This window comes from Typopeltis vanoorti, chromosome 4, assembly GCF_054136105.1.
Source record: "Typopeltis vanoorti isolate ZY-2024b chromosome 4, IOZ_Tvanoo_1.0, whole genome shotgun sequence".
Taxonomy (NCBI): domain Eukaryota; kingdom Metazoa; phylum Arthropoda; class Arachnida; order Uropygi; family Thelyphonidae; genus Typopeltis; species Typopeltis vanoorti.
In genome coordinates, this window is record NC_143552.1 from 10,038,897 (window position 1) to 10,066,414 (window position 27,518).

Consider the following 27,518-nt stretch of genomic DNA (forward strand, 5'->3'; position numbering starts at 1 on the left):
GAGGCCTACCGCAGAGGATGCAATCGTCACTTCCACTGAGCTACACAGGCTCCATCTATATTTACCATCAAATTATTCCATCAGTGTTCCATCAGGTATGTGTTGCTGGACTTTTAGTTGCTTATAGTTGTTGTTGGAGTTCGCTGGGGATATGCTCTTAGAATTTTTAAAATTCAGCAACACAGGAAGCAGTTTCGTGCAACAAATTTTCGTTGTTCAATCATCCGCTGATAATAAATTGTAATATCGGGATTTTCTGTTTTCATACATTTGATTTTGGTTCCCCCTGACCCTATTATTAATAATTAAAATAGAATAATTGTATTAAATATACTAATCATAAATATATAATTATCATCATCATCAGCTAACGCCTTTTTATTCCCGTATATACGGGAGTAGGCGAGGCCATTTAGCCCTATCTAACTTTTGGAGACTGAGTGGGCAGTTCAATCTCCACTGGTACCCAATCAGAGACAGATGGCCCAAGGCTATCACTAATTAAGCGGTACGCAGTGAAGAGAGACGGCTCAAATGTGCCGCCATCTCGTGGTCTCTAACCCTAACACAATATATTTAATGTCTGAAATAATGTGGGTTCTACGGTCGATTTTCTTGAGTTTACAGGACGAAAAACCCGAGTTTCCGGGAGGAAAAACCTGCTTGCCCATGCCAGAGATCGACTAACTCGGGAACCGGTCGAAAAAAGGCTTAGAAAAATTTCCTCTAGTCGCCGACTAGACTCGAAACCAAGACTTCCTTCGTGCGGCCTAGTGCGGTGGTGTGCAAACGCCACATCCACTGAGCTACACAGGCTCTCATTATGATATATAATTATATCATTCTAATCCGATCTGAAATTTTTTAAAAATATGGTGATGATGATTAAATGAAAAATACATTATTATTATTATTATTATTATTATTATTATTATTATTATTATTATTATTATTATTATTATTATTATTATTATTATTATTACGTTTTTGCATATTGGTTTCTATAACTTCAGCAATGTGGTTAGTTTTCGTATTTTAAAATGTATATTTCCGTGAATAGGTGGCAGGATTTTTGAACATGTGTTGTTTTTCGAAGGCCTGTATTGCAACTGTTGGTTGTGGAGAATTTATGTGCTACACTTTTTAAGTTGTTTACCTTAAACTTTGAATATAAGATATTTCATTAATTGAGGCGTGATTTGACATTTTCTTAGTTTCAGATCCGCTAATTCCCGTTGTCATTTCCAACTTTCATAAAGTAAAAGGTAAGTTAAATTACAATTTTAATAGCCTATGATTTCATTTATGCATTTATAAAAGTCAACTGTAAATATAGATTCATAGCTGTTAAAATAATTGCGGCAGCGGTAGTTTTTAATTTTCTGGTTTAAAAAGTGAATATTCCAGTAAGTAAAAGAGCACTTGGATATTCTTGAGACATTGAGATGGAATGCCTGATCGGTGTAGTTCAATCTTTCTGTACCCCATTCCGTGTGGCATCTTAGCTAACATTAATTATTATTACGGTAGAGAAAGCACTGTCTTGATGTGAACCAGTATAGGCAGTAGTAGTGAAAATAGCGCTGTCCAGATCGATGTTGTAGGTGATGAATTTCAGTTGCCCAACTGAGATGACCACCCCCTTATTATTATTATGTGACACCTCCATGGAGTCCAAAGACTCATCGAGGAGAGTGTGCCAACGGCATCGAACGATAGAGTCCCTTCCAACTACTAACCGTGCTCAAACATGCTTAACTTTTTGATGAGTCATTAGTAGCAGAAGCTCGACCAATTGTTGAACTGAAGTGACTTGAAAAAGTTACATGTTTGGTTTCTAATTCTGGACTATGTAGAAATAAAATAAACTGCTACTAAAGGAATAAAATAAACGATAAAAAATTCTTAACCTGATGTTACAGATGTAGATTTTCAACCTTTCATGTATGAGACATAAAAGTGTTACACTTCTCAGGGGGAAATGCCAAGCCTATGTTGTATTAAATATTGAACACCAAAAATGGTAGATACCTTGTTTGATCATGGTATAATACTATGTGATGTAGGTTTAAACTTAAGAAATATAATTGATATTTTCAGGATTACTTTTGGTAGTATTATTTTATAACATTACTCATCTTTCATATCCGAGAAGATGCGATCAAAAGCATGTGGCATATGTTAAGTGTCATGTGATTTAACCACATGAAGTGATGTTTTTGGTTGTTTGTCATTATGTTTATAAAGTGTGTTTTTAATGGTTATTAGTATTAAAATTTCTGGTAGTGTTATGGATAGTGGGAATATGTTGGTTTCACTGACTGTAAAAGATCAGGTTGGATTTTTTGAGGACCAGAGGCATTGGGTAATGTATCATCAGTTATTCATGGGTACTAGCATTTGTAGCATTAACGTGGATATTTTCATGACCTTGCTTTTCTTTAGACACTGAAACTGTGAGTAAAACGAATGCTGCAAATGCACTCCATGACGATGTCAACTTAAACCCGAAAGGAAGGTTGGCATCTGGTATTCCTCATTTGAAAACAAGAAACAGTCTTGAAAATTGGAACTTGGAATGTGAGAACATTATATAAACTAGGGAATTTTGACAACCTTATACAGGAAATGAAAAGACTTAAAGTTGATGTGATGGAATTTAGTGAAACAAGATGGCCTAACACGGGGAAACTAGAAAAAAATAACTTTACATTTGTATATTCTGGTGGAGAGAAGCATGAATATGGTATGGGTTTCATGATTAAGAAAGACATCTTTAAATCTGTAATGGGGCTGTGGCTCATAAACGAAAGACTGATGCTTATTAAATTAGCCACAAAGCCTTTTAACAACATAATAATCCAGGTTTATGCCCCTACAATGACTCACAATGATGAAGAAATAGAAGATTTTTATAATAACTTAGAAAAATCTCTAGTTGTTGGAAAATTTGGATTGGGCAAAGAAATGAAAGAGGCGAGAGATTGATACAATTCTGCATTCAAAACATCCTCAGTGTATTGAATACTTTCTTTCAACATCTGAAGCGTAGACTATATACTTGGACAAACTTAGATAACTCTATAAGAAACCAAATGGATTTCATAATGATAAATAATAGATACAAAAATAATATAATCAACATTAAAACATACCCAGGTGCTGATATAGGTTCAGACCATAATCCTGTTGTGTCTACTTTAAAATTAAACTAAAAAAGCACTTCTGAAAACAATCATTCTGAAAGACTTGACAGCTCTGAATATATCCAACAACATAATGGTGTATAACTCAGAAATTAGGAAGAAATTAAATCATGTAGGATATAAAATGGAAGAAAATATACTTTGCAACACAGAGGAAATTGAAAAGAGATGGTCAAATTTTAAAATGCAATATTATTATTATTATTATTACTATTATGGGCGACTCCAGGGAGTCCTTAAACATCATGTCCCCAAAACTATACGACATTCTCACATACCTTGCCTTGAATTCACTCACCGTCATAGCACCCACAACAGACTGGCAGCTTATTCCACTCATTTGCCACTCTAAAAGTAAAGAACCCAGCTCTAACACCCTTGCTAACCACACTCTTGCCCAGCTTCCATAGGTATCCCCTTGTTCTCCCACCACCAGTCCTGATCTCAAAAATATCTTCTGAATTAATCCTATAGAAACTCTTTAGCAATTTGAATGTCTCAATCATATCTCCCCTTTTCCGCCTATCAACTAATTTCTGCAACCCATAAATCTTCAACCTGTTCTCATAAGGTTCATTCCATAGACCTGCTATCACCTTGGTCACTTGCCTCTGGATCCTCTCCACCTCCTCCCCATCAAGAAGAAACCTAGGTGAACAAATCTGGGCACAGTAGTTGAGATGAGGTCTTATCAAGGCTCAGTACAGAAGTACAATAACCTGCTTGTCTCTGCTCGTCAAAGTATTTTTCAACAACCAAGTGAGTTGATGAGCTGATTTAGCCACTTTTGCAATGTGCCCCCCTAAACTTCATCTCCCTATCCACCAACACTTCCAAGTCCCTGGCCTCATCAATCTCCTGGAGTACAGTTCCACCAATGTGGTATACTGCTGCTAATCTTTTCACCCCAAAATGCATAACCTTACATTTTGTCACATTAAATTGACATCCATTCTCCTTAGCGCTGAACTCAAATCTATCCAAGTCATCCTGCAAGATTTTGACATCTTCTGCATTCACTATCACCCTAACCAGCTTTGCATCATCAGATCATCCTCTTAGATCCTTCCCTATATCGTTAATGAACAAATTAAACAGCAGTGGTCTAAGAACAGAACCCTGCTGCACACCGCTAGTCACGGCTGTCTTTTGGACTCCATTCCTGAATAAACTACTCTTTGATATCTCTCCATCAACCACCCACCCATCCATCTCACCAATCCTATATCCATTCCCATATGTTGTAGTTTACGGATTAGAATTCCATGTGGTATCCTGTCAAATGCCTTAGCCAGGTCCAGCAGTATTACTGTAAACCCATTACCCTTATCCAGTTCAGCCGTCACTGTGTTATAAAACTTGAGCAAGTTACTGAGTCATGATCTGTCCTTCACAAAGCCATGCTGCCCCCCCCCCCCCCCGTACAATAGCTCATTTTCATCAATCCATTCCTGTATTTTACCCTTGACTCTCTTGGAGAAAGACCTTAACAACGACTCCTGATATGCTGATCGGTCGGTAATTTGCAACAGTAGTCTTGGATTCTCCTTTATGCAGTGGAACTATTTTCCCCTCTTTCCACACCTTCAGGACTAAACCAGACCTGAGACTCAGATTAAACAACATGGTCAAGGGCACTGATAATTCTTTAGTCGCTTCACATAAGACATGAGCTGGTATACCATCCAATCCCACAGATGTATTCACATTAAGGTTCTGTAATAGACTATTCACCTCCACTTCATTCATCACAATTCCCGTATAAACTAATGGTTCCTTCATTTTTTCAATGTCACCAACTGGATGATATACTCTTGCAAAGTGCTTGCTCAGTAATTCCACTATATCGACTGATTCAATGATCTCCTTACCATTGTCATTCCTTAAAATCATTCTGCTGTGTAATATATGAGATAGCTAACAAGATTATTCCAAAAATTAAATACAATAAGAAAAAACCTTGGATGACAGAATCAGTATTAAAACTTATGAATGAAAGACAAAAAAAAAAAAAAAAAAGTACACAACATTATAGAATACTCAGTAAAATTATAAAAAATGAATGCAGGAAGGCTGAAGACAAGTGGCTAAATGAAAAATGCAAAGGAATAGAGGCATTGGACAACAAACACAATAGTAAAGAAATGCATAAGTCAATCTAAGCTCTGACAAATAAAAAGAAAAATTTCAACCATAATATAAAAGATCAAAATGGAAAAATGCTACTGGAGACACAGGATATCTTAAAAAGATGGGAAGAATATGAAAAAAAAAAACTGTTCGACTCTGATCGCACAGACATACCAGATATACAAAAGATGGGTGGTGAACCAATTACATATGAAGAAATAGAATATGCTGTAAGTCAAATGAAAACAGGTAAAACACCAGGCCCTAATCAGATCCCAATCGAATTGTTAAAGAAATTAAATGAAAACACAATTAATGACCTAAAGGTTATTTTTAATAACAACTATGATACAGGATACATACCTGATGATCTAAGGAAATCCATCCTTGTCACTATTCCCAAACTTCCAAGAACTTTTGAATGTTCAGAATATAGACTAATAAGTTTAACAAGACATGTTACAAAATTACTACTGAGAATAATCCTCGAATAAATAAAAGGCACTTTGTCAATAGAAATAGAACACTCAATTAGGTTTTAAAAAAGACAATGGTACAGGAGAACGATAATTCATGAATACTTCCACGTTTAAAAATACACAGCTTGGTCACTAACATTTGCTGCACAGATGTTATTAGGCGTTCTGGGTCTGAGCTTTTCGACATATAAACTGGTTTTATTTCTTTGATGATTTCTTTTGGCCAGGAAGTCATTTTTTTTCAGTAATATTTGGACTTTTTTCCTTTGAGACAGGGGTCGTCTTGATCTATAATTTGGTATGTGGAACCGTCACATAGAAGATCTTGCATTTTTCTGTTATAATCTTCTTGATCCATGATAACTGTTGCATTTCCCTTATTGTCTTTTGTAATAATAATATTTTTATTCTTGTACAACTTTTTTTAAGGCAGTTATTTCATTATGTGGTATATTGCTTTTTGGTAGTTTAGCCTTGTTTAGGATGAAATATCTAAATGCACATTATTGGCCATTGCCAGTGAAAGATTATAGATGCCCTACATTTTGGAAAATTATGGAGACAACTACCTTGTTTGAGTAAAACTTTAGTTTAATATAAACCGAAATCAACACTCGACGTTTCAACTTTCATATCATGGTCATCTTCTGGAGCATATACATTATATACAGAGAAACAAGCTGCACTACAATCTACATAGTTAGGTAAAGTTACTGACCAACCGTTACAATTATTGGCAGACTTCTAGTGAAGGGAACTTGACTACATCAACACTAGAGTCCTATTATTATCTATTGGTTACAAAATTACATTGGGCTGGAAAGCAACATGTTTATATATCTGCTCTATAATATAAAATGATAAGCTTTTTAATATTTTTTTTGGTTTACTGATTAAGTGTTAATCAATTTTATTAACTGAACCAACTAGTTTTGCCACACTTATCTGTTGGCATCTTCAGGGCTTACATACAGGTTTAAACAATCTCACAATTATGTGTAACTGCAAACTGACAAGAATAACTGTAAAAACTGACTAGAATAATTACAAATAAAATAGTATCGAACGCGAGTGAAACACGTATCGCGTGTACAAGATCAGCTAGCTGTTGCTGAGGAACTTTCTGTAGTTTGTATTAAAGTTCATTTCTTCCGTTTTTAAGGTTCTGATTAGGGTTTTCCATATCTCTGGGAGTATTAGGTCTTGATTTCTGTTAAGGTTGACAGTAGAACGGGCGACTGTGGCTGCCTCTTTGAAAATTCTTGAATGGTAATCTTCCTCTATGTAAAGGGAACAGCTTTTGTCTCACTCGATGACATGGTTAGTTGTAGAGAAATGAGACGATAGGCCAGAAATGTCCTGTCTGTTGTTTTTGACATAGCTGATGTGCTCCTTTTGCCTGATTTCAAGGCTTCTCGAAATCTGTCCGATGTAACTAGAGCCACATTAGCATGGAATATTATAAACTCCAGCATATTTGTAGAAAGGATGGTTGTCTTTTGGAGATCTTAGTAGTTTACTAATAGATTCTATTGGTTTGAATGTTACTCTTATTTTATGTTGTTTGAGGAGATTGGCGAGCTTGTTGGAGATGCCACTTACAAACGGAATTGCAATCGTTTTTATATATTGAATATCTTCTTGTTCTCTTTGTGGTGGTTCAGAGAAAAGGATTTTATTGGCTAGTCTTCTTGGATATCCGTTCAAGTACAAATTGTTGGAAATAAATTTTAACTCATCTTGAAGGGTCTTGTTGTCCATTGTGATGCTAATCGCTCTTTTCTTTAACATGTGTACAATGCTTAGTTTATGTGAGATGTGGTGGGAGGAGTTGAAATGTAGGTAGCGACCTGTATTGGTCGGTTTTCTGTACACCGATAGATTTATACTGCTGTCAATTTGTTTTTTGATTAAGATGTCTAAAACGGTAGTCATTTTTCTCTTTCAAGTTCCAGAGTGAATTTAATAGAATGATGGAAGGCATTGATCATTTTGAAAAAATCATATATGTCATCTTTGTTATTGTTCCATACGATGAAGATATCGTCCACATATCTAAACCAAATTTTAGGGTTAGGAAAAATTTGCGATAAGATTTTGTTTTCTAAGTCTTCCATAAAGAGGTCAGCACATGAAGGTGAGAGTGGGCTCCCCATTGCCAAGCCTGTTAATTGTTGATAGATCTTATTTTTCCAAGAAAAGTAGTTGGAGTTTAGGCAGTGAGCTAACAATGAGGTTATATCTTGTGGGAACAAGGTACTTAAGATGTCAATGACCTCTACTACAGGAACATTTGTAAAGAGAGAGGTGACATCTAAGCTGGCTAGAAGATCATTATCCGATATCTTGATGTTTTTTAACTTTTCCACAAAATGTCCTGAGTTTTTAATGTAACTCTCTGAGTTGTGGATGTGTTGCTGTAAGAGTTTCGAGAGATGTTTTGACAATAAGTAGGTAGGAGAGTAGATTGCATCAACGATTGGGCATAAAGGAATACCATCTTTGTGCACTTTTGGCACACCATAGAGTCTCGGAGTTAAAGGATGCATCGATTTTAGTTTTTTAATCAAGTCTGTTGGCCAGTTGGATAAATTGCATAGTAATTCATTGGTATCATTGTGGTTTTTTAATGTTGGATCTTTTGTTAAAAGACGGTATACAGACAAGTCAGATAGTAGATGGTTGACTTTGTCCTCATAGTCCTTTGAGTTCAGTATTACAGTACTGTTTCCTTTATCTGCTTTAAGTATTATGATGTCTTTGTTGTTTTTTAAATTACGAATAGTTCTATCTAATGAGGAGAATTTTTGTTTTGTGGAATATGCAGAGGAAAGTAATATACAACTTTTTAGTCTTAGATCATTTGCTGTGTGAGGCGGTAATAATGAGATTCCTTTTTCTAGACTACAGATGAAATCTACCTTAGGAATCTGTTGAGGAGCTATTGCATAGTTGAAACCTCTTTTGAGAATATCGATTTCAGGTTTCTTTAAGATGTAGTTTGAGAAATTAATAATAACTTGGTTATCTGGTAGAGAAGGTTTAGACTCATTGTGGGTGGTATAAAGGCGGTTAAATTTTTTAATCTGATTAATACAATTTAATCAGATTTAAAATGATTAATACCAGTTTCACCAAAGCTTTTAACAAAAGCAGACAGACCCAGATTACGCGATACGTGTTTCACTCACGTTCGATACTATTTTATTTGTAATTATTCTAGTCAGTTTTTACAGTTATTCTTGTCAGTTTGCAGTTACGCATAATTGTGAGATTGTTTAAACCTGCATGTAAGCCCTGAAGATGCCAATAGATAAGTGTGGCGAAACTAGTTGGTTCAGTTAATAAAATTGATCAACACTTGATCGGTAAACCAAAAAATATTATTATTTACTAATTTATGATCAAGAAAATAACCTTCATAATGATAAGCTTTTTTTGTAACGTTTTTGTGTCACGTTTTTGGTCAAGTTATTTGAAACATTTTGAAACCCAGGGCTACCCTGAGTGTCGAGTCTTCAAAATTCGAGTCATCAGAATTCAAGGAGAACATGCCTACCAATCCAAAACTCGGGGGGGGGGGGGGACCAGGGAGGAAGAACCCCCCTTTCAAGTCTTCAAAATTCGAGTCATCAGAATTCAAGAGAGAGCCGGCCTACCAGTCCAGAACTCGGGGGGGGGGGGGTCAGAGCCCCCCCTAGTGTGTGTGTGTGTGTGTGTGTGTGTGTGTGTGTGTGTGTGTGTGTGTGTGTGTGTATACACCTTACTTTAAGGAAGCTGACGTGAAAGATACGAACACATTGGTAAGACTGAGGAATGAATTGAGACGTACAGAGTGAAGTAGGATGTTTATAGTGGGAGTTGGAAATGCGAGAAGGAAGGTTCCAGTGGAAGATGAGTCAAAGATGAATCAGTGCAGTGGAATGATGGATGGTAGTGTATGTGGACTCTATGGTGAAAGAAGTAAAAATGGAGAAGGTGCCAAAAGAAGGTCTGAGTGGAGCAATGATAGAAGAGTGACTGATGCTGTGGAGAGGAGAGAAAATGCAGGAGTTGACTGTGCTGGTTGGAACAAATGATTTGGGAGAAAGTGTAAACAAGGTAGTATAAGATCTGCAAGTGTTGTTAGAGAAAGCGAAGTGGAGGAGTGTGAGGGAGAATTGCAAGTGTATTGTCAAAATATGATAGTAGACAGCTGGGAACAAAAACAATGATCACTAATGACACAAAAGGCATATGCAGGAAGAGAGGACTTGAGAGTGTGGATGTATGGCATACATTTGAAGGTTGGAGAGAGCTGTTTGCTGTAAATGGTCTGCATTTGAATGAGAGTGGTAATATGAAGTTGGGTATATTGTTGATGAGAGGAGGAGAGTGTTCAACCAGTGAGGGGAAACAAACAAAAACTAATGGTGGGACCGTGAGAGTAAGATACCAAAAGAGTAAGAGCTATGAGAAAAAAGAAAGGAATACTTGACTAACAGAGAAAGAAAAGTTAAAGAGTCTTGTAAAGCAATTCTATTATAAGATGTGTAATTGACGAGAGTGACGAAATTGTGCTTCTTGTGCGTAAAGATTAATAACGTTAGCAAGACTATTAGAATTCAAAAGGGTCAAGTGAAAGAGTTGATTTTTTTTGGCTGGAACAAATGATATGAAGGGAGACAAGTATATGAGGGAGGACATGAAAGAGTTAATGAAGGTGGCAAAAGAATCACATGAAAGAGTTAAAATTGTTATACTGTGGCAACAAACTCACTGAGTTGAGGTGGGCCATGATAGTCAATGCATAGGTCATGCAGACAGAAGGATGTGAAATTTGTTGAAGTGTGGAGTGAGTTTGATTGAAAGGACTTATAAAAGGTGGATGGTTTGCATCTGAATGGATGATGTGTTCAGAGTATGGAAAAGGTGTTGTTAAATGAAGATTAAATGTGCAAAATCAGGGAAACTAGACCTTTTAAGGGAAGGAGGGGATGTTAAGTGAGTATAGATATACCAGCATGGAAGCTAAGTGTAAGAATGAGAAAAAAATGCCCAAGTTAGTACAAATAGTAACAAACAAGAATGGGATAGTTAGTAGAATATATAAGGACAGCAATGGGCCTAGGGGCCACTGCAATGTATGTATACACGCCAGGAGCATTCAGAAAAAGGGGAAGGAGTTTTTGGCATCAGTTAGTTCATCTTGGTCAAAGGTTATCGAAACTGTTCTCGATGCCAAAAGTTGGATAGCAAATAGGAGCTTCTTGTTAAGTCATGCCATTTTCAGTTTTTTTCTGAAAACTTTAATTTCCGAAAATCCCTGTATATATCTCGCATCACAATATTTTAGCTTTAATTTTGGGGGAAAAAAGTACGAGTTATGTTCGAGTAAATACGGTAATTTTTTTAGCTTTCAAATTCTTAAGTATGAATCATTGGTTAAATACTGGATTTATAAAATGCACAAAAGAGAGCAATATAGCAAATACAAGTAGCTATAAGCAACAAGAAAACGTTGATATTGTATCTGGATCAAATGAAATTGATAAGGGTGTGTTGTCTGACATCTCTAGAGAACCAACTAGGAAGAAGATGAAAATCTTCGTAAGTATGATATGAATTACTTGAAATGTGGATTTTCATGGACGGGAAATGAAGAGGAACCTATTCCAAATTTTGTTCTATTAAAAATAAATCATATTTTTTTTACATGAACATATAAATTCAAATAAAATACACATTTACAATGAAATATACTTTATTTATTTATTATTTTGATAAGGGAGTACTTGGTAATAATGAAAATTTAAGAAGGGGTACGCGGATATCTGAAGTTTGAGAAACACTGGTCTAAATGTTCACACGATACCCAGCTACTGATCTACCTGTTTGGCCAAAATATGATAATCCACACTGGCAAGGAATTTGATGCAGTCCAGGGTGGGCCAAAAGTGGAAGCTTACCTTTAACTGAGCCTAGAAAAGTAGATATCTTGTTGATAGGGAAGGACACTTTTTAGCTACATCTTCCAAGACACCTTTAATAAATGTGTCTTGGAAGAGACACATTTATTAAAGTTATCACTATCACGATGAGAGGCAGTTGACAGAGAAATGCTATAATTATCAATTATCTTGTTGACGTAAGATTTGGTAAAGCCATTGGCAAGGAAGGTGGACTTGATGTGATTTATTTCTTGAGAAACTTCAGTAGAGAAGAGAGTGTGTGCACTCAATGTACCAACCTTAATGGTGCCAAATTTGTGACAATTATGATGGCATGAAAGAGAATGAATATAAATGAAAACCATGAAAACATCATAAAGTTTAGTCTAATAGCATCTCCGTAGCACAATTGGAAGAATGACGGTACATTGCGCCCATCGATTGGAATAGGCCTAAGTTCGATTCTTGTCGCGACAGGAGGAATCTTTATCTGGACGATTTTCAATCGAAGGTGAGTTAGTCAATCTCATACGGAGGTAGTAAGGTTTTTCCCTCCCTGAAACTCGGGTTTTTCATCCCGCATACAGACAAATCAGCCCTTCAGAACACGCGCAATTTACAGACATAGAATACCAGTTGTGGTGGTGGAAATGGGCGGTAGATGGCGTTGATGGAGACATTTTGTTGTAGAGGTTCAGTGTAGTGATTGAGACAGTTGTAGGTGTCCTCCCGCGATGAGTCTTTGGACTCCTTGGAGGTGTCAGGAATAATAATAATAATGTGTTTTTCTTTCTAAAAACTAAAAAATGAAGGCACCTGTGGTTGATGAAGTAGCAAGAGATCTAAAGAGGCAATTTGATTTTTCTCTTCTAACTCGAGTGAACTAAATACAACAGTGAAAACTGTTGATTTTATTGACACTTGTGTAGATCTATATAGGAACCATGCCAAACCATGAAAACATCATTTACATGTCTGTACCATAAGGACAGTTTAAGAAAGATGTATCCATTGCTAAAATGATTTTAAATGTTTTGGTGTTCACAGGAAAGTTTTCATTTATCAAAAAATAGCTCCTATTTCAAAGTAAAAATGTATGAGTTGCATCTTTGTGCAGGTATTTCATCCTAGATAATGTTTATTCACAAATGTTCACTTAATTCACAGATGATACACTTAACTTCGAGTAAGACTTTCTTGGCAGATACTGTCAGCCTATTTGACTTTGTTATTCGCTCTGGCTACTTCACATGCCAAAATACACTTTGCCAACAATTTAGAGTACATCAATGGGTGGTCCACTTTCTCTCACACTAACTACTTCCTCTTTCTCTCTCTCTCTCTCTAACTACTTCATGGAACGATTTGAGGAATAGATACTAAACAGTGTGTTTCCTAAATTGTCCTTATGGTAGAGATATGTAGATGATGTTTTCAGTTTGACATGGTTTGCATACAGATCTACAAGAGTTTGACCACATTAAATTCCTTGCCAGTGTGGATTATTGTATTTTGGTAGATCAACAGCTGTGTGTCATGATGAACATTTAGACAACATTAAGTTTCACACACCAAAACAATCAGGACTTGTGAAATACGCTATCACCATCAGATGTTGAATCCTTTTGAAAAAAAGTGATAAACTCTTAGAATGTTTAATACAAAGGTGTGAAACCTTGTTAATCTAAATAGAAGTGATGGACTTAAATTAACCCTCTTATAGGAAATAGTTACAACTTCCAAAATCAGTTGTCTCTTCATTCAAAAGCTGGTGCTTAAAATTGGTGACAGTTTAGGCCAGCTATCTCTAATTGGCTACTAGGAGATTGAACTGCACACTCAGTATATATACATTTTTTTTTTTTTTAAATCTCTTGTTCAACTTATTTTTACTGAAACCTTAATGTATTAAGACCATGACACTACATCATATACATGCAGTTGTGTTTTCATTATTGAATCTACTGGTATTGGTTCTAGCTTTTTAAATATGAAAGTCATACTGGAGCAAAGCCAATAGTTTAACTAATAAACAAAACAACAAATAAAAAAATAAAACCAAAAAGAAATACCACATGAAAATTATATGAAACACAAATTAATACTGACCCCAAAAACAAAATAAACTGAACATGCCAAAGCACATATTACCTATAATTATTATTATTATTATTACGGGAAATAAGAATTCACAGAAGTTCTTAGACTCATCGAGGGAGATCCTAAACATCATGTCAAGAACTATTCAGCATTCACACAGTATCTATCATACTTTGCTTTGAACTCATTCACAATCATGGCACCCACAACAGACTCTGGCAGCTTATTCCACTCATTCACCACTCTCCAAGTAAAAAACCTAGTTCTAACACCCTTGCTAACTACACTCTTACTCATTTCCATGGATGTTCTAGTTCTCCCACCAACACACTTGTTCTGAAAAATTTCCTCTGAATTAATCATGTAAAAACCCCTCAGTAATTTGAATGTCTCAATCATACCACCCCTTTTCTGCCTATCAACCAATTTCTGTAACCCACAGATCTTCAACCTGTTCTCATAAGGTTCATTCCATAGACCAGTTACCATCTTGGTCATTCGCCTTTGGATCTTCTCGACCTCCTCCCCATCAAGAAGAAACCTTGGCACCCAGATCTGGGCACAGTAGTCAAGATGGGATCTTATCAAGGCTCAATAAAGAGAAACAATAACCAGCTTTTTTCCTTCTCAAAGTATTCTTCAGTAACCAAGTGATGAGCTGATTTAGCCACTTTTGCTATGTGCCCCCTAAACTTCAACTCCCTATCCACCAACACTCCCAAATCTCTGGCTTCATCAATTTCCTGGAGTACAGTTCCACCAATGTGGTATACTGCTGCTAATCTTTTCACCCTAAAACGCATAACCTTACACTCAGCCACATTAAACTGACATCCATTCTCTTTTGCCCAGTCTGCCAGTCTATCCAAATTGTCCTGCAAAATTTTGACATCATCTGTATTAACTATTGCTCTACCCAACTTTGCATCATTGGCAAATAAATGAACAGTTCCTCTCCGATCCTTTCCTATATTGTTAATGAACAAATTAAACAGCGGTCCAAGAACAGAATCCTGCAGCACACCACTAGTCACAGGCCTTCTTTTGGACTCTATTCCTCAATAAACTACTCTCTGATATCTCTCCATCAACCACCTTTCTATCCATCTCACCAACCCTATGTTCATCCCCATGTGCTGCAGTTTACTGACTAGAATTCCATGTGGTATCCTATCAAATGCCTTTGCAAAGTCCAGCAGTATCACTGGTGTATCACCAGCACCACCCATTACCCTTATCCAATTCAGATGGCACTGTATTATAAAACATGAGCAAGTTACTGAGGCATGATCTACCCTTCACAAAACCATGCTGTCCCCTCATACAGTATCCCATTTCCATCTATCCATTCCTGTATTTTGCTCTTTACCAACTTCTCCAATATTATCACAACTCCTGATATGTTGATCAGTCGGTAATTTGCAACAGCAGTCTTGGATCCTCCTTTATGCAATGGAACTATTTCCCCCTCTTTATACCCCCCCCCCTTCGGGACTAACCCAGAGCTGAGACTTAAATTAAACAATATGGTCAATGCAGTGACAATTCCTTTGCTGCTTCATGTAAGACTCAAGCTGGTATACCATCCAATCCCGAAGATGTGTTCACATTAAGGTAATTAGTATATTACATTTCTGTAATATACTATTGATCTCAAATCTCGTATAAGCCATTGGTCCCTAATTTCTTTAATATCATCTCCTGGATGATATACTCTTGCAAAGTGTTTGCTTAGTAATTCTACTATTTCGACTGATTCAGTTACCTTCCTACCATCGGCATTCCTTAAAATCATTCTGCCGCACACATTTTTTCTTTTGCTTGCAGCATATCAAAAGAACTGTTTGGGATTCTCTTTAGCTTGCATTGCTAATTTCCTTCCATAATCTACTTTTACTTTTCTTATCACACTAGTTACCCTTCTGGCCTGTGCTTTGTACTGTTCGTGTGCCTGCAAGTCACCTTTCTCTTTAAATTTCTTCCACAATTGTTTATTTTTTTGCAGTTCAAGCTTAATGGTGTTATTCATCCATTTAACTCCCACTTGATTTACTCTCCGGACTCTAGGTATGCAGTCGGCCATTACCTCCCTCAGTCACTCTTTTACCACTTTCCATGCACTATCAACATCTACCCCTTGCAGTTTTACATGTCATGGCAGTGATCCAAGCAATCTCCTAAACTTGTCATACTTACCAGCCCAGTAAGTCCACATATACCCTGTCTTAATTGAAAATTCCATGTATTTAGCCACCTCCCTGGTCAAGACCTTATGATCACTCTCACCAATTGGGGGTTGGCCGAGTGGTTAGCATATCTACAATAGTCAAATTCTCAGATGCAATTACTAGATCGAGCACTCTTGAACCCTGTTCCATTACATGATGTCTCAGGTAGTTATCCCTTAGTAACTGCATAAAATCCATTTCCTTCCTCTCCTCCTTCCAATCAGTGTTATTACCATAGCTGAAATCACCCCATAATAATTACCAGTCCTAAAACAATGAGCGGCATATCCTCTGTTTTCAAAACTGAAAGAAATAACATCTGTGTTGCAAATGTTAGTGACCAATCACAGCAAGAAAGTATAAAGAATTTTTCCACTGAAATTGAAGATCAAGGTAGTCTGTATCTATCTGGTTCTCAGATCTAGTAATACTGAATACTTTCTTCACAAGTTTGTATTGTAGGGTTAAAGTGCTTGGTTCAAAACTGTAGTGCTGTGATTTTTTAAAAGTAATAGGCCTACAGATTTAAATTTTAATATGAATAAGAGACAAGGGACTTTGTGTTTAATTTTGGTGTTAAGAAATATCTTATTGAATGTGTTTGTGATGCCACAGATAGTGATTCATCCATATCCAACCTACAAAGAGATCTCCAGAATGTACAAAAGGAGGGGAAAACTACCAGCACACAGGAGAAAAAGTCTTCATTCGCTCGTAAGTACTACTAATAATATTATAAATTTTTGGTGATCAGAATGGGATATGTCAATGAAAATCAGCACAAATTAATTTAACGACGTTTAAGTTTAAGTAATTATTACTTAATAATGAAATCGCTGAATTAGCAATTACCGTATTTGCCAGCATATAAGACGCACTTTTTTTCCTTGAAAATAGGTCTGAAAAACACGGTGCATCGTATACTCCGATACTCAGTTTTTTATTGCATACTTTCATTTCTGGAAATTTTCTCTGTCCCGAGGTACGCAATTTCTTTCTTGCTTCCTTGTGGTGTGTGAAAGCATTCCAGTATCATTGGATGCGCATGCGCAGTCATCGATGATCACAGATATGCCGTTAAATTTTCTCTAAATTTCTTGACAAATTATGGCTGAAAAACATTGGCATTGCTACAGTATTACATACAAGCTACATTGCGTATGCTAAAGAACATAGAAACAGGGCTGCAGAGAGGCATCCCCCCCCCCCCCAACTGAGAAAATGATAAGAACTTGGCGGAAGCAGGAAGAGGATCTAAAAAAAGCAACTCACAATAAACATACCCTACGAAGTGGAACTGCAAAATGGCCAGAACTTTATGCAGAACTGACTACTGGATTTTAGACCATAGAAAAGCTGGACTTTTAGTGTCTACAAAAATGATTATTCATCACTCGAAAGCGATAGCCACTAACACAGGGATCACCAACTTTACTGGATCAACATCATAGCGTTCAAGATTCATGAAGAGAAACCGGCTATGTATGCGGACTAAAATAAAAATAACACAAAAGATGCCAGCTGAATATGAAGAAAAAATTATTGAATTTCATTATGTAAATTCATTATAATGTTCAGTGATAAAGTTTTTTTTCCTAAAAAATGTGTACAAAAAAGGGGTGCATCTTATACGGTCAAAAACAGTAATTATTAATTAATACATTACAAAATAACCAAGGTGTTCGGTGAAACACTGGCATAGTTTATACATAGTCCCATGTATAAATTGGCCCAACAGTTAGCCAAGTCGCTTGCCCCTTCCTCCCGTTACTGGCAACTCCTCTACTTTTGTAAAAAAATTCAGTTCATTTCAAAACAGTTAAAAATCATATCCTTAAAAATTCTGACATAATGATTAGTTTTGATGTTACTTCTTTATTTACCAGTGTATCACTTACGAGGGTGGTCTGAAAAGTTCTCGGCCTCGACCATAGATGGCAACACTATTGGCAAGTTTTTTTTTTTTTAAGTTGGTACATCTGTCATAAGCATCCATATGAAATTGCGAGTCATTCTATCAAGTAGTTTGTTTTATACAGCTTTCTAGCAAAAGTTGTCTGTATCCCTTGAAATGGATAAAATCGAGTATCCTGCGGTTATAAAATCTTTGTAAAATAAGGTTTAACACCAAAAGAAATTCATTCGAAGTTCATAAAAGTTTATGGGCATTCTTCTAATCATTTTCGACAATTAAGAAATGGGCTGCCGAGTTTTAAATGTGGCTCCAGCATGAAGATGACCCACGTGAAGAACATCCAAAAAGTGTAACAACACCGGAAATCATTGATCAAGTGCACGGTATGGTATTGGATGACCGGCAAGTCAAAGTGCATGAAATTGTTGAGACTATAGGCATTTCAAAAGAATGTATAGGATATATTTTGCAAATGAAAAATCATTGCGCAAGATGGGTGCCGCGCTTGCTCACAGCAGATCAAAAATGCACTCGCATGAAAATCTCTGAACAGTGCTTGGAGCGGTTTAACAAAAATAGAACTGATTTTGTGTATCAATATATTGCTATGGATGAGACTTGGATTCACTATTACACACCAGAATCCAAACAGCAGTCAAAACAGTGAACAGAAGCCAGTTATTCAGTGCGAAAAAAGACAAAGTCAGTTCCATCAGCTGGAAAGGTCATGGCATCGGTGTTTTAGGATGCTAAAGGCATTTTGATTATTAATTGTCTTGAAAAGGGTAAAACAATAACCGGGTAACATTATTCCGATATTTTAACCAGTCTAGATGAAAAAATTAGTGAGAAAAGACCTGATTTGCAGAAGGAAAAAAAAATGCACCTGCCCACAAAGGTGTTTTGGCAATGGGAAAATTAAGGGATCTGCACTATGAATTGTTGGAACATCTCCACCCTGTTCCTTAGATTTGGCTCCCTCTGACTTCTGTCTCTTCCTAAAACTAAAACTCTTTCTCGCTGGTCAGGGTTTTTCTTTGAATAAGAGGTGATTGCAGCTGTATTTTGCAGATCTTACTGAGAACCACTATAGGGAAGGGATAATGGTGCTGGAGCATCGTTGGAATAAATGTATTAGTCTTAAGAGCGTGTGTGCTGCCTCGTTTTGACAATTACGAGTTAAGTAGACGAGCAATGATAATGAATGATATGATTGCAAGAATGTGCAGAAAAAGAGGTCTGGAGTTTGTTGATGTTTGGAGTGTGTTTGAAGGAAAAAGGCAGTTGTATGCTAGAGATGGACTGCATCTTAACATGGAAGGACATAAGCGATTGAAGAAGTTATTGTTTTCTGAACAGGTTGAAGTTATTGGGCAGGGAAACTAATATTGAAAAGGTTGAGTGTAAGAGAGAGAAACTTTAGCACTGATTGTGTATTTATTGATCCTTATAGGCAGAATAAATTGCAGAAGAGAGGGGATAAAAATCGGCATAGGACTACGGTAGTTAGTGACTTATATATCAGTTCTAAAGCCGGTACAAGATCTAGAGGGAATCTGCAATTTTTGTATACCAATGCTAGAAGCATTCGAAATAAGAGAGAAGAATTTTTGGCATTAGTCAGTGAAATCTCACCAAAAGTTGTAGGCATTAGTGAAACTTGGCTGTCAGCAGAAGATGTGGTCACTGGAATTGAATGTGATGGGTACAGTATTTTCAGGGAGGATAGAGAAGATAGAACAGGAGGAGGAGTACTGTTGATGATAGCTGATGTGCTGCAGCCAAAGAAAGTAGTATATCATGATGATAGACATGTGAATGAGAGTTCATTTGAGGCAGTCTGGTGCGAAATAGTGACCAACGCAACCAAATATACAGTTGGATGCTGCTATAGGCCAGGGAGTGCGGGGGGAAATATTGAATTCATGCATCAGCAACTTAGTGCAATGAGTGAAGGCTTAGTGATTATTATGGGGGATTTTAATTATGGTGATATCAATTGGAAGGAGGAAATATCACGTAGCAAAAAGGAAATGGAGTTCCTACATCTTCTACGAGATAATTACTTGAAACAGCACGTAACTGAAGGGACACGTGGTGTAAGAGTGTTGGACCTGGTTATTGGTTCAGAGGTTATATGCATAAGTAAGGTGTCCTCGTTACCTCCAGTTGGTGAAAGCAATCATGTGGTATTGACTTGGGAGGTTGCAAAATCTGTGGATTTTTCTATTAAGAAGGGGTATGTACGGAACTACAGGTTAGGCAATTATAACAAGCTTTGGAGTGAGCTTGCAGCCATCCCATGGCAGAACATATTGCAAGGGAAAGATGTTAGCAGTGCTTGGGATAAAATCAGCGGGTATCTGAGGAAAGCAATATCAGATTGTGTCCCCATGGTCAGGAGGTCAAACAAGGCAGGCATTAGATGGATGAACTATCAAGCTTGAACTGCAAAAAAAGAAAATGTTATGGAGAATTTACAAGGAGAAAGGCGATCAGGACACCCATGAGCAGTACAAGGCTCAAGCTAGGAAGGTTACCAGCATAGTAAGAAAAGCTAAATCAGATTATGAGAAGACCTTAGCCAAAGAGATCAAGGGAAATTCCAAAGAGTTCTTCCGCTATGTGGCAAGTAAGAGGAAGAATGACTTCGGAAGGATAACCTTAGTGGGTGCTGATGGTATTGAGGTGACAAAATCAGATGTAATAGTCGAGTTACTGAGTGATCACTTTTCAAAAGTCTATCACCCAAGTGAGGATATCTCTATACCTATAGCAATACCTAATGTGAGAATTGAAGCTAAAGAATCAGAGGTATTAAATATATTGCAAAACTTAAATGCAAACACTGCGGTAGGCTTAGATGGAATATCAGCTCGGGTGTTGCGTGAATGTGCAAATGAATTGTCAACCCCTCTTACCTGGATATTTAATTTAAGTTTGAACTCTGGTATGGTCCCTAGGGAGTGGAAGTTAGGCAAAGTGGTTCCTTTGCATAAGGGTGGCTCTAAAACTGCGGTATTGAATTACAGCCCAATCACCATCTCAGGAGTAGTGGTAAAAGTATTGGAAAAGTTGGTTAAAGACAAAATTCAAGAATGGGTGGATCAGGATATGATACTCTATAGAGGCCAACATGGTTTTGTTAAAGGTAGATCCTGTCTTAGCAATCTATTAACTATTCATAATAGAATAACATCTGAGTTGGACAAAGGAACTGGCTACACAGTGGTACTGATGGATTTTGCTAAGGCTTTTGACAGGATACCCCATAGAACACTGTTACGCAAATTGGAGCAGATGGGAATGGATATTAAATTGGTGATATGGATAGGAGAATGGCTCAGGGAGACATACCACAAGGTGGTGTATGGAGGAGCCGAGTCCAGAATGAGGCAGGTGACCAGTGGTGTGCCTCAGGGCTCTGTGCTTGGGCCAATGTTGTTTAATTTGTATATAAATGATATAGGAAACGGCTTAAAGGGAGATATTCAGTTGTTTGCTGATGATGCAAAGTTGTGTAGTGCAATAAAAAATCAAGCTGATGTTGAAAGTTTGCAGGAGGATTTAAATAAGCTGGTAAAATGGGCAAAAGAAAATGGATGTCAGTTCAATGTGGAAAAGTGTAAAGTCATGCATTTTGGGATTAAAAGATTACCAGCCGTGTACTACATCGATGGAAAGGTACTCCAAGAGATTGATGAGGCTAGGGACTTAGGAGTATTGGTAGATAGGGAGATGAAGTTCAGAGGACACATTGCTAAGGTGTCCAAGATTGCACATAGGATTACTTGGTTGTTGAGGAACATACTGACATCCAGAGATAAAGAGGTTATTATTCCCCTTTATAAAGCATTGATACTTCCACATTTGGATTACTGTGCTCAGGTCTGGTCACCTGGATTCCTTGGAGATGAGGAGGCTGTGGAGAGGGTTCAGAGAAGAGTGACCAAGTTGGTGAGTGATATAAAAAATGCTCCCTACATTGATAGATTGAGAGCTTGTGGATTGCAGAGATTGGTTGATAGGCGAAGAAGAGGGGATATGAGGTTTTTATAGGATTGATGCAGGGGAAATGTTTCAGCTGTGTGATAGTGATGGAAGAACAAGAGGTCATCTCTGGAAATTGAAGAAGAGTGTGGTTAACAAAGGTGTCAGAACAAGGTTTTTTGCCTGGAGGGTGGTGAATGAGTGGAATTCATTGCCTGACTTAGTTGTGAGCTCTTCGTCTGTAAATGAATTCAAGAAGAGATATGACAGATATTGTTTTGCTAGTTTGGGTCTCCCGCGATGAGTCTACTGACTCCATGGAGATACCCGTAATAATAATAAAAGAGAGATTATGTTGAAAAATAAAAATAATTTTGAAATTATAAGTTCGTTTTTTCATTGTTAGGCTGAGAACTTTTCAGACAACCCTCGTATGGACACTCTGGATTTGATCAAGTCTAAATTTCCCCTTGATATCTTTGAATTATTTAAATTTACTATGTATGCAGGTTACTTTACATGGGAGGAAAAATCTACAAACAGATTAATGGTATTGCTATGGGTTCTCCCCCCCCCCTTTCCCCACTTTAGCAAACTTTTACATAGAACACTGAAAACAAAGTACCTACCACAGCTACATACAAGCCACTAGTGTGTTATGCTATGTAGACGTGTTTGCCATTTGGTTGCACGGACAAGACGGTAGATGCACTTGTCACCTATCTAAACAGCCAACACCTGAAAATCCACAGTAGAAAAAGAATCCAATAACTGTTTACTATTTCTTGACACATTAGTCACCTATCTTTCAGATGCATCACTATCTTTTTCCATTACTAAAATGCTACATTACCCCTTCCTCCCTACCTCCACCTAATACACAGGAACACAGCATTACCATTTCTATTATTTCGGAGATGCATCAGAAAAGATAGCCAAAGTACTGATGAAACCTGGCCTTTGAACCACTTTCAAACCTCATGTTTGAAACTAGCAATGCTGATCTGTTCGCCTAAGGATAAACTTCGCCCTCTAGCACACCCTGGAGAGTATGAAGTTACCTGTGACTTGACTTACTATGGGCAAACAGGAAGATTAGTTAACATCCGTCTGGAAGAACATAAAAAATTCATTCACTACTATTACTATGGCAAGTCAGGACTGGCAGACCACACTTTGGACACCCCTTCACCCAGGATTAGATGAAGAAAACAGATGTGCTATTTAGAAGTCATTACAGATCTGAAAGATTATTTTTTGAGTCAGCCATGGTTTTGAAGAATTCTCCTAACCTGAACAGATATGGTCGCATTAATTTGCCAAAAATTTGGAGCATCTCTCATATACTTGTAATTTTTTTTTTTACAACATTAGAGAGTGCCAAAATAGGACTTTAGGTCTTTTAAATGCTGATTTAAAATTCAGCTAAATATAAGCAGCTAATAAAAATCTTTTGATAAAATTGTTTGGTGTTGTTAATACCGTTAAAAATAAGTCATGAATAACCGTCAACACCTAAGTTTATCTGTTAGACTAAAGGAGAAACCTTCCACCATTACACATAATGAATACGTACGTGATTTTAGCCCGCTTCACGTACTTCAGCAGCTAAAGAATTGTCAGTGCTCTTGACCATTTTGTTTAATTTGAGTCTCGGTTCTGGGTCAGTCCCAAGGGGTTGGAAAGAGAGGAAAATAGTTCCGCTGCATAAAGGTGGTTCCAAGGCTGCTGTTGAAAATTACCGGCCAATCAGCATAACAGGAATCATTATCAAGGTCTTGGAGAAAATAGTCAAGAGGAAAATACAAGATTGGATAGAAGAAAATGGGATACTGTATCGGGGACAGCATGGTTTTGTGAAGGGTAGGTCATGCCTCAGTAACTTGCTCACGTATTATAACACAGTGACGGCTGAACTGGATAAGGGTAATGGGTTTACAGTGATTCTACTGGACCTTGCTAAGGCCTTTGACAGGATACCAAATGGAATTCTAATCAGTAAATTGCAGCATATGGGGATGGATATAGGGTTGGTGAGATGGATAGGACGGTGGTTGGCGGAGAGATACCAGAGAGTGGTTTATTCAGGAGTAGAGTCCACAAGACGGCCTCTGACTAGTGGTGTGCCACAAGGATCTGTTCTTGGACCACTGCTGTTTAATTTGTTCATTAATGATATAGGAAATGATCTGAGAGGAACAGTTCATTTGTTTGCGGATGATGCAAAGTTGGGTAGAGCAGTAGTGAATGCAGATGATGTCAGAATTTTGTAAGATGATTTGGATAGATTGGAGGTCTGGGCTAAGGAGAATGGATGTCAATTTAATGTGGCAAAATGTAAGGTTATACATTTTGGGGTGAAAAGATTAGCAGCAGTTTACTACATTGGTGGAACTTTACTCCAGGAAATTGATAAGGCACGAGATTTAGGAGTGTTGGTGGATGAGGAGTTGGAGTTTAGGGGGCACATTACAAAAGTGGCCAAATCAGCTCATCAAATCACTTGGTTGCTGAAGAATACGTTGACAAGCAGAGACAAACAGGTTATTGTTCCTCTGTATCAAGCCTTGATAAGACCCCATCTCGTGCCCAGATTTGGTCACCTAGGTTTCTTCTTGATGGGGAGGAGGTGGAGAAGATCCAGAGGCGAGTGACCAAGATGATAGCAGGTCTGTGGAATGAACCTTATGAGAACAGGTTGAGGATTTGTGGGTTGCAAAAATTGGTTGATAGGTGGAGGAGGGGAGATATGATTGAGACATTTAAATTACTGAAGGGTTTCTATAAAATTAATTCAGAAGATATTTTTGAGAACAGGGCTGGTTGTGGGAGGACTAGGGGACATCCATGGAAACTGGGCAAAAGTGTGGTTAGTAAGGGTGTTAGAGCTGGATTTTTTACTTTTAGAGTGGTGAATGAGTGGAATGCACTCCCAGATTCTGTGGTGGATGCTGTGACAGTGAATGAGTTTAAGGTGAGGTATGATAGATACTGTATGAATGTCGAATAGTTGTGATGAATATGATTTGGGGCCTCCCTCGATGAGTCTAATGACTCCCTGAAGTTGCCCGTAATAATAATAATAATGAATGACCTAAGAGTAAATTGGCAAACCAGTTACAAAGGGAGGACAGGCCCATAAGTTGGCAGTTTGTTAAGAAGCTCTTGATGCTAAATCCTTTATCATGTCTTCGAAATATCACAACACAAGCTTCCCCCTGATCTTTCAGTGGCATGTGTCTAGAGATAAGTGATGTAGGACAGGGGATCTCTGTATGTCTTGATTGGAAAAATCCATGTCGATGGTCAATGATTAGTCGAGATTTCTCCACTTGTCGAAGTTGATTATTGATGATCTTCTCCATTACTTTGGACAACACAGATGAGTGCAATAGGTCAATAATTGGATGCTAGATACTTATCTCCCCCTTTTTTTGGGGGGGGGGATTGGCACTATTCCAGACAAAGAAGGTTACTTGTCTTCATCACATGAGTTGGAGGAGAAGAATGATGCCAGGAAGTCAGCCTTATCTTTTGGTAATGTTTCCGTGCTACCATTTGAGAGAGAAGTGGAAGCACAGATGGACAAAAGATATTCTCAGCAAGTAGAATGCATGACTGTTGTCACAGGTGGTAAGTTTTCTAAATTTATCCCTATGAAAGTTAGACTTAGCCCTTTTAATAATGTTTGCCAGTATTGTGGACTTCAGTGTTAGCTGTGAATGCAGCTGGAGTCATTCTTGAGTCACTTATAATAATTCTTTTCTTAGACTGCTCTGGGACACTTTGGAAAACCATGGCTTGGATAGTAGGTGGGAAGACTGTGGAAAAAATCTCCATTTCAATGTGGATAATTTTTGTAACAAGATTAGAACAAGTGTCTTTATCTGATGAGTGGAAACTGCAATGTGATCATGGAAAGGATGAGTAAAAGTCTGCAATCTTCCCACTTGGCATTTGTAGGTGCCAAACTACATGAGGATGAATGGCTGAAAGGAGGACTTTCTGCAAAGAGCTGAAACTTGGATGAGATTGTAAATTGAATTACCATGAGGAGCAGCATATCTGGAAGGAGAACTGGTTAAGGAAAGATCCAGAGTATTGGGTGAGTGGAGAGTATTGTGAGGGATTCTGGTCAGGAGATGAATAGATGAATGAGTTACTTTAATCATTACTTGCAGCAAAACCTTTGCTTCTCTTCCAGCTTGATCACTGGAATTTGAAAAGGGAGTCAGTTAGATATATACATTAAAGTCACCATCTTCCTTGATGACTTTGGAATTTGGGAGAAACAGCAGGAGGAGGAAAATCTTAAGCCATGATAGCCAAGAAAAAGGGGAGATTCAAGATTGGACATCTTGGCAAGAAATATTGGATTGCACAAAAGCAGTAGTAGTACCCTAGTGGTTGAAGCATTCAAAGAAGTTTTAGTTTGTACAGTTCATAGGTTGTATCACCATTGATGTTGAAATGAATGTGGAAGATAAAAGACAAATGGAAGCTGCAGAAATGAAGTTCCTAAGACCGTTCACAGGCTATAAAAGAATAGACAAGATAAGAAATAAGAAAACAGTTATCCATAATTGACATAACAAAAGACATCATAAACTATAGAAAGAACTCAAAACCATGGAAAGAATGAATGAGGACAGATGGCCAAATATTGCCGAAATATAAACCAAAAGGACCGATGAAGAGGAAAACCCAGTAGGAGATGGGCAGATGATTTAAAATCCTTAAGAATGTTACAGGCAAACAATTGCCTAATACGGAAAGCCAAGATGAAGTAAATGTGGAAGAAATTTTATTTTGTGAGATTTTTTGAGTTTTTATTTATTTATTTTTTGCAGCGATGAATTTTTGATGGAGCTTTGTTGTTTAATTTAACTGCAGTAACTATATTTATTTAGGTTTGCTCTCATACTAGTATTACAAAGGTGAAGAAAAAAAAGAGTAGGAGAACACAGTGAGAGGAGATATCCTTAGGCACGTTGCCCATACAGAGCATCCAGTCTTCATCTACGCACAACCTGGCAGCATAGATGGTAGCAAGATTATTCATCAGCTGATCAGGAAGCTTCCTAAATGCATTACCATCTGGTTCAGTCTCATACTGTATCTGGTGCTAGCCTTCAAAACTGCTCTATTGCTGTATCCTCAAAGATGGAGTAAGTACAGGATCCCTCCAATGTTTGGCATGCCCCTGAGGGTATCATTCACACACTGCATTGAAAATGGGTGGGGATTAAAATCAGAATACCTTCTTTAAGAACCAAACATGACAATAGCAACTTTAGTCTCCTAGTAATCACGGTGATATTTCACTTAGCAATGAAGGTCATCTATTCCTATAGAAAGATTAGGCATCTTTCTATAGGAATGCTTGCTGATGCCAGAGCCCCTTTGGCAGAGAGACCTGGAGAAGGTTGACTTGACTAGGAAAGGCTACCGTATTTACTTGAATATAACTCACACTTTTTCCCCAAAAATTAAAGTTAAAAAATTGTGGTGTGAGATATATGCAGGAGTTTTTGGAAACT

At 37.4% G+C, this 27,518-nt stretch overlaps 1 protein-coding gene across 1 annotated transcript in view; it reads left to right on the plus strand.

Moving 5' to 3' along the window:
* Positions 1–1,104: 1,104 nt before the first annotated feature.
* The window catches only part of l(1)G0004 (RNA-binding protein pno1), a 148,385-nt gene continuing 121,971 nt past the window's right edge, over positions 1,105–27,518 (plus strand). Inside the window, exon 1 of the mRNA XM_090390999.1 lies at positions 1,105–1,265. The gene's annotated coding sequence lies outside the window, so the exon portion shown is untranslated. The remainder of the gene's footprint in view (positions 1,266–27,518) is intronic.